This window comes from Dama dama, chromosome 23, assembly GCF_033118175.1.
Source record: "Dama dama isolate Ldn47 chromosome 23, ASM3311817v1, whole genome shotgun sequence".
NCBI classification, from domain to species: domain Eukaryota; kingdom Metazoa; phylum Chordata; class Mammalia; order Artiodactyla; family Cervidae; genus Dama; species Dama dama.
The window spans coordinates 24,724,331-24,737,012 of NC_083703.1; the positions used below are offsets into that span (position 1 = coordinate 24,724,331).

General features: G+C 40.5%; 1 protein-coding gene across 1 annotated transcript in view; it reads right to left on the bottom strand.

The window, feature by feature from the left end:
- PIP4K2A (phosphatidylinositol-5-phosphate 4-kinase type 2 alpha) overlaps nucleotides 1-12,682 on the bottom strand; it is a 178,211-nt gene that overhangs the window by 14,210 nt on the left and 151,319 nt on the right. The window lies entirely within an intron of this gene.

Here is a 12,682-nt window from a genome sequence, read left to right on the forward strand (position 1 = left end):
AAATGTTATCTTGCTCAGAAAAGCACCATCCACAATCATGTATAAATCTAAGTTGGGGAGAATATGCAGCCAGAGGTTAGCCATCTGCCCTTCTAAACCTTCCGGCACACCACTCCAAGAAGGAAATCCTCTTTTCATTTGGATAATATTGAAGAAAAATGTCTTCTGACATAAAGCATATAAAGATGAGATGCCTACCCTTTAAAACTAAATAGGATGGTAGTGAGCTGGCAACTAAACTATACTTATGCTGACCAACACAAAGAATGCATGATTATCAAAACATGGGTCGCAAGCAAAAAAACAAAAACAACCTAGCTTTAAAGTAGTGTGTATTATTCACCTTTGTGCAACCTGCATTCTGGGAGGGTTCAAAACCCCTCCTCCCTCCTTTTGACTGACCTTGTAAAAAAACAACCACTCCTCTTATTTCTTCCAGTTGAAAGGAATTGAACATAATACCTTGCCTTAGTATACTAATGAATGCCTCCTTTCCCTAAGTGTGAACCAAATTGGGGGAAAAACCCAAGGAAAGAAAATATTCTCCATCCTGGTCTCCACACTGCCTCCCCTCATTCAGAGGTATAAAAAACTCACTGGGTACATACGTCTACCGAAAAACAACGTGAAAGAGTTAGTTGCTCAGTCGCGCCGCCAGGCTTCTCTGTCCACGGAATAATTCTCCAGGCAAGAATACTGGAGTGGGTTGTCTTTCCCTTCTCCGGGGGATCTTCCCAACCTAGGGTCAAACCAGGGTCTCCTGCATTGCAGGCAGATTCTTGACCATCTGAGCCACCAGGGAAGCTGAACCACCTTCCAAATCTCTGAACTTCTCACTTTTTCTTCCCATTTTGTAAGGTATACACATGTGTGTAAACTACTCATGTCTATCGATAGAGACACACGCATGTGTATTATGCAGTTCTAAATCGGTAGCTTTGCTACTGATTTTAACTTTGAGAAAATCTGCAGTTTTGTGAGTTTTGATTTTGATATAACTACTGCCAAATTGATTATCTTTGCAAAGCTCAGGAATCCAAAGATTCCATTCAATAAATGGTTGCTGAATGACTGTCATGTACAGGAGTGTAAAAATGAATAGGTGAACACTTCTATCCTTAAAGGAGTCTTTAATTTTGTATGAGAGACACTGAGAGCAAAAGAACACGGCAGTGTGTGAGGCACACAGATAAATAATGTGGCTCCTGAGGACTGATCTACTTTCAAACACTTTTTTGCTGAGTCAGTTTAAAGAAATGAAATATCCTTCATCACAAAAACTCACCAGGGTCCAGATGGATTAACTGCCTAAGTTGGTCATTCATCATTTAAAAATGTAAAATGTGAAAGAAAACTCTCAATGTGAAGATTATTAAATGTTTGAGTCAATTACACAGACCCTAAATTATTTTCTTGGAACTGAAACAGTGAAATCGCACAGTGAATGACATGTGAAGATCTGAAGTTTTAACAAACTCAGAGGCCTGTGAGAAGCTAAGCATCAGGAAAGGTAAAAAACTGGAGTGCTTCAGAAAGCGCTGAAGCCAGATCTACATACAAACATAGGAGATGCAAAAGGATCACGATTCCCTAAGTAGACAACATGGGCAATATTTGTTTATATTTAGGGGATGGCTGTGTGTGTGTTCGGGGGGCATTAAGGATTCAGATCTGCCTAAACTCCACAACTCATTTTATGAGTGTAAGCAAAGAACAGGAGAGGGATTCTTGTTTGTGAGCAAGAAACCTGAAGGCAGGGCTGACAGACTACGGACAAGGCAGTAAATGACATACAGTCTGTGCTGGGGGTACCAGTCACACTCATGGAGACGAATCAATGCCATTTTAGGGTCACCCCAGCAGAATTACCTCATGTGACAGGGAGAATATAATCCTACCTCATAAAACTCTGGACACACTGTACTATATTACTAGGCTTACTTGTGAAATTTCCAGGCACTAGGGATGTATTTAGATTGGATCAAGTTCAAAAGAGGGCAACCAGATTGGTTAAGAGACTTAAGGGCTTACGGAAAGGCTCAAGAGGTGTAGGTGGATCCTTAGGGCAGTGGTTAGAGGAACCCAATGCTGATCCACAGATGTCCACCCCACCCCACCGCCCCCCCCCCCCCCCCCGCCCGGTGTCAGCAGGATGGCAGAGTGCTTAGGAGCACCAGGGTTTAGAAACATGAATTCTGAGGTTCCTAGCCTTAATCCTCCCCCTTACTAGCCAGGGCCAGTTCCTGGACCTCTGCAGGCCATCTGGTTACATGCAGAAGGGGAGACCCTGCTGAGCCCTTGATGTGCATCCATTTATTAAAGTGCATCATCTCATTTACTCTTCAAAACCACCCTAATTCTCACCGTCCTCATTTTACAGATAGAGGAACTGACTTAAGTGAGATAACACAGCTAAGGTCTCCCAGCTTGCTAAGTGGAGCTGGTAAGCCAGTTCCCGAGCTGATATGGGAACCTGGGCTGCCTGACTCTTAGCAGAATTCTGTGTGTGCATGCTAAGTCATTTCAGTCGTGTCCAACTCTGTGTGACCCTACAGACTGTAACCTACCAGGCCCCTCTGCCCATGGGATTCTCCGAGCAAGAGTACCAGAGTGGGTTGCCATGTCCTCCTCAGCACAACTCCATGTGTAGCAGAATGACTGAGATTTTGGCCAAAACTTGTGTGACGTTTAAATAGTGAGGTGAGTGGCACTTATTGTCGTTGTCATTGCTGGGAGCATTCAGTAACTGGTATGGATTTAAAACTGTATTATAGGTTGAGAGAAAATATTTTCTTTAAAAATGGAGCTTCACTGTTTTCTACTAACAGCTGAATGACAAAACTGAAGTCGCCTGAGAACAAGACACCCTCCAGAAAACCCTGGTGCTTGACTTCTTATAAATTTCAATATATCCTTCTAATAATGAGCAGCATTTATATTAAAGATGCACCTTTTTTTTTTTTTTTTAACGTGAGGGAAACTATTTTGCTGTGAATTAATGAATATCATAAACTCTTGGTGTTAACACTGCCCACAAAGGTGATGTCCACAGAGAAGCACATAAATAACTGTGGGCAGCAACCGATCCCACCCCTTGCTTTGCAGCACCAGATTATTTGCACTTAGGGGAGCTTTGAAAGCATTGAAGTCTCTGGGTCTGGCTTTTTAATGGGCATCTTTCATAGCCTTTCTAACTCAATGCAGAACTAGCTAGAGGGCGGAGGAAATCACTAGGGCTAAAGACATCAGCTCAGAAACACTTGTGAACTGTGGACTTGGAGGCTGGCTCCCAGCTAGCGGTCAGTCACCTTTTTTGAAGTGGTTGTAGGTTAAGTCTTCATTTATTAGCTCTGCGTTAAAATTCTCCCAGCTAGTCCTTGTGTAGACTGGGAGCCTCCAATACCTCACATGGTGCTTAAAAGTGGCAATGCCAAGGAGGACAAGGTGTCCTGCTCTTCCTACACTGCCCTCCCTGGCCAGGGGAGTGAGGTGTGTAAAACCAAGGCCAGCACAGCTCACATCTATATCCCTTTTGCAGGAAGTGACTGTACTGGGGTGGGCTGGACTCAAAATGGCATTCATCTCTTCACATCTGATGTGAAGTGTAAATGAACAAACACAGCTAAAGGCATAAGCAGAGCGACACGGGTCTCCCGGTCAGCGAGCTATCCTGCTTTCGTTGTGTGGATGAAATTGGCACAGTGAAAATTCCTGGTACTTTCCTGGCAGGTGATCGCCTACAGCTAGAGTCAGTATGGCCCAGGTTTCTACTTGGGACACAGACTGAAGCATGCGCTTTTGAGCACAGGTTGAAACCGCGCCACCTGGGTTGTATCTTGGCTCCTCCAGTTATTAGCTGTGTGACTTGAGCGAGTTACTTAACCTTCTCTGTGGCTTGGCTTCCTCATCTTTCAATGGGGATTAGCAGACAACACTTTTGTGAGTATTACACTCATTTGTACTGTTAAAAAGCTTAGGGCTCTGCTTGCCACGTGGAGAGTTACATATAAATGTTGTTTGCTGGTCATGTTCTCAAGTATGGGGTGTGAATCTAGAGAAAAGTTCATCACCGATAAATCCAGAGCAAGATTTAGAATAAAAAGTTGGCATATTTAACACTTTTATAACAGCTGGGGTGTTTAGACCCAGCTGCTCAATCCGTCCAAGCTTCAGTTTCCTCGTCTATATAATGGAATATTAATAACACTTATCCAGTAGGATAATGAAAAGACAGGAAATGAATGAAAAGACAGGCAACACACAGTGCTTGGCAGTGAGAACTAGGTATTAGTTTGCGTCTTAGTTGCCCATCAGTTTTGACCATGACCAATGTTGTTACAAAGTGTTTCCTGCTAATGAAGAATATAGACTTATCCATCTCTTCTATCCTTCCTGATTTTCTAGAAGAAATAGGCTCTTTAAATTTGGGATATCAGTAATCCAAGCCATGTTGAAATCTGCCTGTGTTTTCAGGTTTTCTCATTAGGCACAAACACCTCCTGTAATGTTCTCAAGGCTGTTTCACTTCACTGTGTCACACACAGTACACTAGAGGCTGGGTACGCCCCTGCCCTGGCTGCCCTCCAAACCTTGACTGCATTCTCTTGGCCAGAAAGACCTCTGATCACTGCAAAAGCTCTCCCTGGCCAGAAAGCTTCACTGAAATCCAAGTGAGAATAAAATGTTGCTTTACAGTAACTGGGTAAGTTAAAATTTTAGAGTAATAAAGTATATTTTATGTCATTTATTAATATGGAATAAAATAGTTATATATATATGGCCAAAGACAGACGTTTCTCTTAATTTTTCATGGGTTTCATTTTTCTCAGCGAGTAAATGATAATATTGGGTAATTTAGTAAATGCGATTTTGCTGACTTAAAGCAAAAATTCACTAATTGCAATCTCAGTAGCCAGAAAACAACCCCAAAAAACTAGAGAGTAGCAAGCTCCTTGGGAACAGTTTCTAAAGTGGGTTTTTTTTTTTTTTGCTGTGAGCTGTAAAAAGAAAACTGTTTCATTATAAACATTCCCTCCTTTGCTTTTTGTAACTACACTATTGGGTGAAAAGTCTCTTATTTATTTATTTTTGGCCATGCTAGGCGGCTTGTGGGATTGTAGTTCTCTGACCAGGGATCAAATCCAGGCCCTCGGCAGTGAAAGCACTGAGTCTTAACGACTGGACCACAAGGAAAGTGCCAGTTTTTGGTTTCTTTCAAAGCACAGTATTATAGGTTGTCACTCAGCAAGTCCAAATTCTTAAATAGTAAGAAACACACTATTAACAATATTGGTCATTGTCAAAGATGCTTTATGTGCATCAGGGCTTAAAGAGAATCAATGTGTGGACAGTATTCTAAATGTATAAACACTTCTGAATATGTAAGTATTCCCTAGGATCCAATAAATGATGTAAATGATTTCTCAGGACACACTTGGCCAGCAGTTTGAGATTAAAAAAAGGGAAAAATATTCAGAACTAAGAGCTACAAAGTCCAGAGCTTTGTTTTTAGAACTGTGCCTCTGTAGCCAGCTCAGCAGAAGGCGGTGGCCAGGGACAAATGATGGATCCTGGGAGCAGGGGGCTCTGCTTCTTTCCATTAGGATGGTAGAAAGAGGTTTAGAAAGTGCAAGGCATTTGCACTTTGCATTTGCTTCTAATATAAAAGTATTTAGCACTTTTAATAAACTTTAAAATTTTAAATTACTGAATTTTGCACATTCTCCAAAAACAAAAATATGCTTACTAAAAGGATTTAAATTTTCTATTTGTTTCAGATAGAAGTTAACTTGTTAGCAATATGTTATATTTCATTGGATTCTGTAACTTGGTGCATGATTGCTGTCATTCGTGTGGAGTTTAATAATATTGGATGTGTTAAGAGTTATTAGTAAAGCCAGAAATTACATGGAAATTTTCATTAGCTTCTTAATGTCACTAAAATATCTTTTGGATGACGCAAACATTTTTAAAATCAAATATTTAAAATCTGTATTTACAGACAAAAACTTCAAATACAGAATTCAAATGAAAATATACTGGCTTTTAACATCATTCTACAATTAAGTTTTACAAAGAGTCTATTAAATTGCTACTAACAGAAAAATTAAAAAATACATGTACTTAAAATGCTCAGAGCCAAAATTTATATAATACAGACACATTTCAGGATGGAACCCTAACAGGGAGATGGAATGTACTTCTGTCACACTCGAGCGTTTAATGCAAACAGGGTTCTGGCACCAGAAGGTTTCAATGAAAAGGATGATGCATAGCATAGCACCCCGTGATTAAAGGACTTGTATTTCAGAAAGAAATGAATTTTTGTTCAACGTGCTCATTTGGCAACCTGTTTTTAAAAAGTCTAATTGTAAGCCTTGGTGTCCAGAATTGCTGTCCGGTGTCCCTTTGATAGACCCTATTACACTTGGAGCTGAACTCACAGCATAAAAAATATGTACTAGTTATTGTCTCAAGTTAGGGACTGCTGATGCTTCTGATTTACTTGGTAGTCCAAGCTCACCTAAATGAAAATAAACTTGCAAAGAAAGAATAAACCCCCTTTCATCAGGCTTGCTGAAGTAACTTCATAAGAATCAGAGTCTGTAGGGCTGAAGATATACTCCAGAAATATTTCTGTAAGGGAGAGACTTTTTAGCTAATCCTTACATTGGAGCTGGGATAAAGATAATTTGCCTGAATAACATCACATATGTGGTATCAATTTGGGGGTAGTAAGAGAGGTTAAAGATTTTATAATAAAATCAGTTCTGCTTCTCAAAACATTGAAGTCACAAATTTGATACATGGAAAGGCAAATTAGTGAATATGCGTAAAGTTCAAACAGAAGTAGCAAAGATGACAGGTGTTTTCTCACAAAAAAGTACATATAACCTTTAAAAACATAAGCGGAACGTCTACACAAATTCATAGCTTGGGAAATGATCCAACATGTCATTAATACCTAGTTATTTCCATGCTGAGAATGTATATATTTGTGACCAGCATCTGGATATGAAAGTCTCACATAATTTTTGTTTTGAACCTCTTTGTGTAAATGTAGAAAGAGAATATACCTCAAAATACTTGGAGAAATAGCACTGCAACTAAGAAGCACAAAACCAGATAAGCCCTGTCATAATTCTACAATTTAGAATTGTTAAGGCTGGCAGGACCCAGCTGTTGGTTATTTATTTTCCCTAAAAGCTGATATTAAGAAAGTGAAACTTACTCCTTTCCTAACATTGTCAGACTTCTCAGAAGGGCCGTTTAAGTGGCATGGTGATGGCTTGGCTTTCCTCTGTGAGCTGGGATGTGACAGGTGAAGCATGTGCAAGCCATACAGTGTTTCCATCTGATTGGCAGATTCTATGACTTGGATGTTGATGGTGATAATCTAAGAAATGTCAGAGTCTGAAAATGCACGGAGTTTGCCAAATTGTATAGTTTTTGGTTTAATACCAGTCTAGTGAACATTAATGATCCTAATTGATACTTTTGAACCGTGGTGTTGGAGAAGACTCTTGAGAGTCCCTTGGACTGCAAGAAGATCCACCCAGTTCGTCCTAAAGGAGATCAGTCCTGAGTGTTCATTGGAAGGACTGATGTTGAAGCTGAAACCAATACTTTGGCCACCTCATGCAAAGAGCTGACTCATTGGAAAAGACCCTAATGCTGGGAAGGACTGGGGGCAGGAGAAGGGGACGGTGGAGGATGAAATGGCTGGATGGCATCACCGACTTGATGGACATGGGTTTGGGTAGACTCCGGGAGTTGATGATGGACAGGGAGGCCTAGCGTGCTGCGATTCATGGGGTCGCAAAGCGTCAGACATGACTGAGCAACTGAACTGAACTGAGTGAACATTAGAACGTCATTGTTTTATTATACATCTGCAGCAGGTTGGCTTAAATTCAAGCCATATTACATTTTGGAAGTTGAGTCTCTGCTCCAACTCTTTCTAGAATCAACTGCATAAGTTGTCAGAAATTCCCACATCTAACAGCACTGCTTCTGTGTGCTTGGGATAATCTGAGTTGAGTGCATTCAGTGAAGCTGTGTTTATACACTGCCATAAGCCAGACTGGCCTGAGCACTCTAATGCTGTCATCTGGGAGAAGCTCCCAGGAATCATACTGCATGTTATCTTTCCTCTTCACATGCCACTCTTACCAAATTCCAAAGGAATCAAATTTTAAAACTCCACTTCCCAGAATAACCCCCATGGTTTACATTATAGAGTTCTTAAGCCTTTGCTCAGACATCTGCAGACTTATGTAACAATTCAGAACATTTTTTCCATTAGTAGTAGCAATCACCATAACTCATGGCCAGAGCAGACAGGACTTTGGTGATTGTCAAGTGGGCTGCAGTGCACCTTTGCAGGAGGGAAAGAGTCACCTGAAACAAGAGATGCTTGCAAACAATAAAGCATGAAGACCAATGAGATCCTTTAATTTTACAAATGAAGATGAAGTCAAATGATTTATCCCCAGACTTCCATTAGTGCCAGAGCAGGGGTTGGGACTCAGATTGGCGAAGGCTCTGGTTTGGTGCCTTTCCCTTCCGAGCCCCCTTTTACATTAATACAGCATTTCAGGGCCAGGAGACAGGCAGATGGCCCTGCTTCTGCCCGATGGGAAAATTTCCTCTGCACTTTGGGTGCTGGGATAGGCGTATCTAGCTCTGGCTGGCAAAGGGAATAATTCACTTTCATCTGGAGAGAGAAGAAATTTTACAGAAGGTTAAAGCATTAGCTGAGTTGAGGACCTGAAAACCTTGATAACCTCCCTTTAACTGGTCATTCACTGACATGGAAAAGGAAGCACTTTTTAACTGATAGCAAAGGAAGATTCCCAGAAGAATGCACTGCTGTTTCTGTTCCTTCTGCTCTGAGCTTAGTGTCTTTGTTACCTTGCCTTTCACTCATCCCAAAGAACCAGCTGGAGGTGGTAATTAATTATAATTTGTTACAAGTTAAAGATCACAGAAGAAATGCTGAAAACTGGTTTAGGAAAGCTTTTTTTTTGTGTGTGTGTGTGAGGGTATTAATGATGAATTTTGCTGAACCTTCAGTCAATAATAGGAACAATGTCAGAGATGGTGACAGTCACTTAATTGCTAGCACAATTCACAATTCCTAAGAATCGACCAGGCGGCCTTTTGTAGCCCATTATCAAGGTGTCAACAGTGATTATTGCCAATATAGTTATACAAATGCCAATTGCAGGGCAGCTGTTTTCTTTCAAATAGGTTCCAGGGAGAAGGTTAGATGTTAAAAGGAATCTTCTTATTGTGACCCAATGACTCCATTACACAGGCTTGGCTTTACTTAATAAAACCAGACATGAGTTTTGAGAAGAACTGTGCAGAACGATGAACAAAATGCATATTTGTGTAAATCCCCAGGACTCACTCACTCTCTCTCTCAAGAACATGGGCGTTTTAAAGAGTCAGGTCAAATCCCCCAGAAATCAAGTGAGTCCAGTTATGTTTTCTTTTACTTGTCCAGATTCCCTGCTGGGTAGCTTGCTTGCTGGCAGCATGCTAAGACTGTCATTTGTAAAAAGCGGTCTGCTCAGCTATAATTACTAATTTGATGTCACACTGGAATTGCAGCGCAGCTGTGAAAAGATGGACCACCGGGGAGATCCGCATTTCTGTCTCATTTAGAGGGGGCAAAACTGCTGGAGCCATGAGTGGAAGATGCCCTTCCATTAATAAAGAAAAGAGTTAAAGAATAAAACAAGTCATAGCAGCTGTCAGAATCTGACAGCGTTTTTTTTTTTTTTTTTTTAAAAGCACCATTCTGCTTTTTTTTAAAAAAAATTCAAGACATCTGTACATGCATGTTCTGATACTTGTTGCCATGAAAGTGATTCCATTATTGTTGGAAAATAGCTTCTTTATTTCCTTCAGTTCCATATTCATTATTATGCTAATGCAGATCGCACTAATTACGTGTCAAGTTCAAATCGTAGAGATGAGACTTGTCTGCACCTATATCATGAAATATTTGAAGTGACAGTTTGAAAACTTGTCATCAACAAGTGAAAAGTACGGGAAATTAAAACAACTACAGTGATGCAAATGAAAGAAAAATTAGGAATCCAGATTACTAATTAAGCCATGTCAGTGGAGATTCTCCATGAAAATTGTTCTTTGCAATTTTGTAGCAAATGATTATATGACTGCAATGAAAATATTCTTGCAAGCCATTTGATTTTGTTTATAAAAGGCTAGAATGTAGAAAATATTTTCAGCCTTTTCCAATTATTTCTAACCAGAGATAAGTGATTATTATGATAATTTATGGTTTTATTTTATAAAGAGCATGCTGTTCAGAAGAGTCAAAAATATTTACTGATCATGGAAAGAAAACCTGAAAATTGACAGAAAAAAGAAACCAAAGAAATTTTTTTTGAGTTTAAAAATCCAAACTTTTAAAGACTTCAACTCTATTGATTCATTTATCTTTATGTATTACAGTTTAGTAAATATTACTTTGGTTGTTGCTAGCTTTTATAAACAAACTACCTTATCAGAGAGGCATGATGTTCTCTTGTCAAAGCACACACAGTCTCCATCAATTACCAATTTTAATTACTTTCACATCCTATGTCTTTAAGCCTTTCCCAGTGAGCGCCTCTAAGCTAGAAGGGAGGGTGGATGGCATTTTGGAGCTACTGCTCCTGGAGGAAGAGCTATCAGGAGCCCCAAGCCCAGAAAGGAGCAGAAAGCCTTGGGGCTGTTGTATAAACAGTCTTAATGTTTATATGATGTAAGATACGGTAATACAGACTATATTTACAGAAGTAACTATACTTCTCAAATGGAGGAAATATGAATTGGTTTTTTTTGCCAACGTGGTTTGAAGTCATTTCATTACTTTTTAAACTTTTAAATCAAGACAATGAACTGTCTTAGTACCATGTTGTTTTGAGTTACATGCTTTCGTCAGTGAAATGTGGTAAAATGTTTCCCTTTTCATCGTCATAGGATTAATATGAATTTTTGATAATAAATCCCTTTTTCTTTTTTTTTTTTTAAAAGGGAGTCCTAAACATTTAGAAGGTTAGGATGTGCACTAAGACCGGAAGCCCGGCCTTGTCCTGTCAGAACTGTGGGGCAGGTTAGAGCTTGTCTGTCAAGTAACTTCATTTACACAAAGCAAGTAACAAGAGCCCCCGTCTCAAAGGTAGTGGTCAGGATGACATGACCAAATTTGTGTAAAACTGAAAACAGGTCTGGCATGTAGTATACGCTCAACAAACATTGCTTACTGTTACATACCTTTCTAAATCCCAGTACACTGAGATTAAGAGAAAAAAACACACCCCTCACCACCCCCCCGCCCAGGTAAGGTTTTGCCTCTGCCACCAGCTGTGAGGCAGCCTGAGAAGAGAGGCTCCACAGTCTCAGGTCTGTCACATGTCAGGTGGGGAAACCGGACTCTCAAGGTCCCTCTTGTCTCTGACGTCCACCTCCGGGGAGATGTTTTGAGGAATAGTTTGCATATATTCAATGTATGATAAGAAGCATCCTCAGAAAACTGGGTTTCTATTAAACACATTCGGTAATTTCCTATCTTTTCACAGAAACCTACACCAATAAAAGGCTGAACGTTTCTGGTGAGGCAGGGAGTGGGGCTGTGGTGAGTGCCAGGGGTGTCTGGGAAGCGTGTGGTCCTAGAGGCAGAGATGGGGAGGGACAGACAGATGGTGATGAACCGTCACGGCCATGTCAAATCCTGTGGCTTTCCTTCACATGCGTTCTTGTTCTAGGATTTGGAATTCTGAGGCAATCACCCCGTTGGCCGTAACTGCCTTTCTTGGCACTGGTTATTGTCAGAGCGGACCAACCGAGCCCTTGGAGCCAGAACCTGAAGAGATCAAAATTGGGGTGGCGGTGCAGAGACCGCTGGCTGTAGTCACCAGAGACTTGGGGACAAAGTAAAAGCAGAGCAGTCCCTGTGTGTAGCGCACGGCATCATATCCACGGCTTCCTTGGGGGCTGGCTTCTTTTGATGATGCTGAGAAAGCCTTCTTTCAACGCTGGTGTGTGGTCCTTTAAACAGTCCAGATTATTTTCTCCTAGGAGAAGATCCCAATAATAGTGAGTCTCTAAGTTTCTCATGGACTGAAACTTAAACACCCACTTGAGTCTTCGGCACCTGGAAGAAACGTTTACATAGCAACACAGAAGCCAACAGTCCGTCATTTCTGCTGCTTTGGGTCAAAGCTGGTGCCTTCAGGGTGATTTACACAGAGGTTGGAAGTGTGAAAATACAGTCACTGGTGCACAGTAAAAATATAAACTGTCAAAGGAGCCACCGTTTCCTTTCTCTGCCTCACTTCTTAATTTTTATTTATTAAAAAAAAAACTTTAGTGGAGTACAGCTGATATGCAATGTTGTGTTAGTTTCAGGACTATGGCACGGTGATTCAGTTATAGTCATTCTTTTTCAGATTCTTTCCCCACATAGAATATTGAGTAGTTCTCTGTGCTATATTGTAGGTCCTTGTTATTAACAGTTATCTATTTTATATACAGTAGTGTGTGTATGTTAATTCCAAGCTTCTAATAAATCCCTCCCCACATTTCCCCTTTGGTAACTGTTAAGTTTGCTTCTGAAATCTATAAGTCTGTTTCTGTTTTGTAAATAAGTTCATTTATATCACTT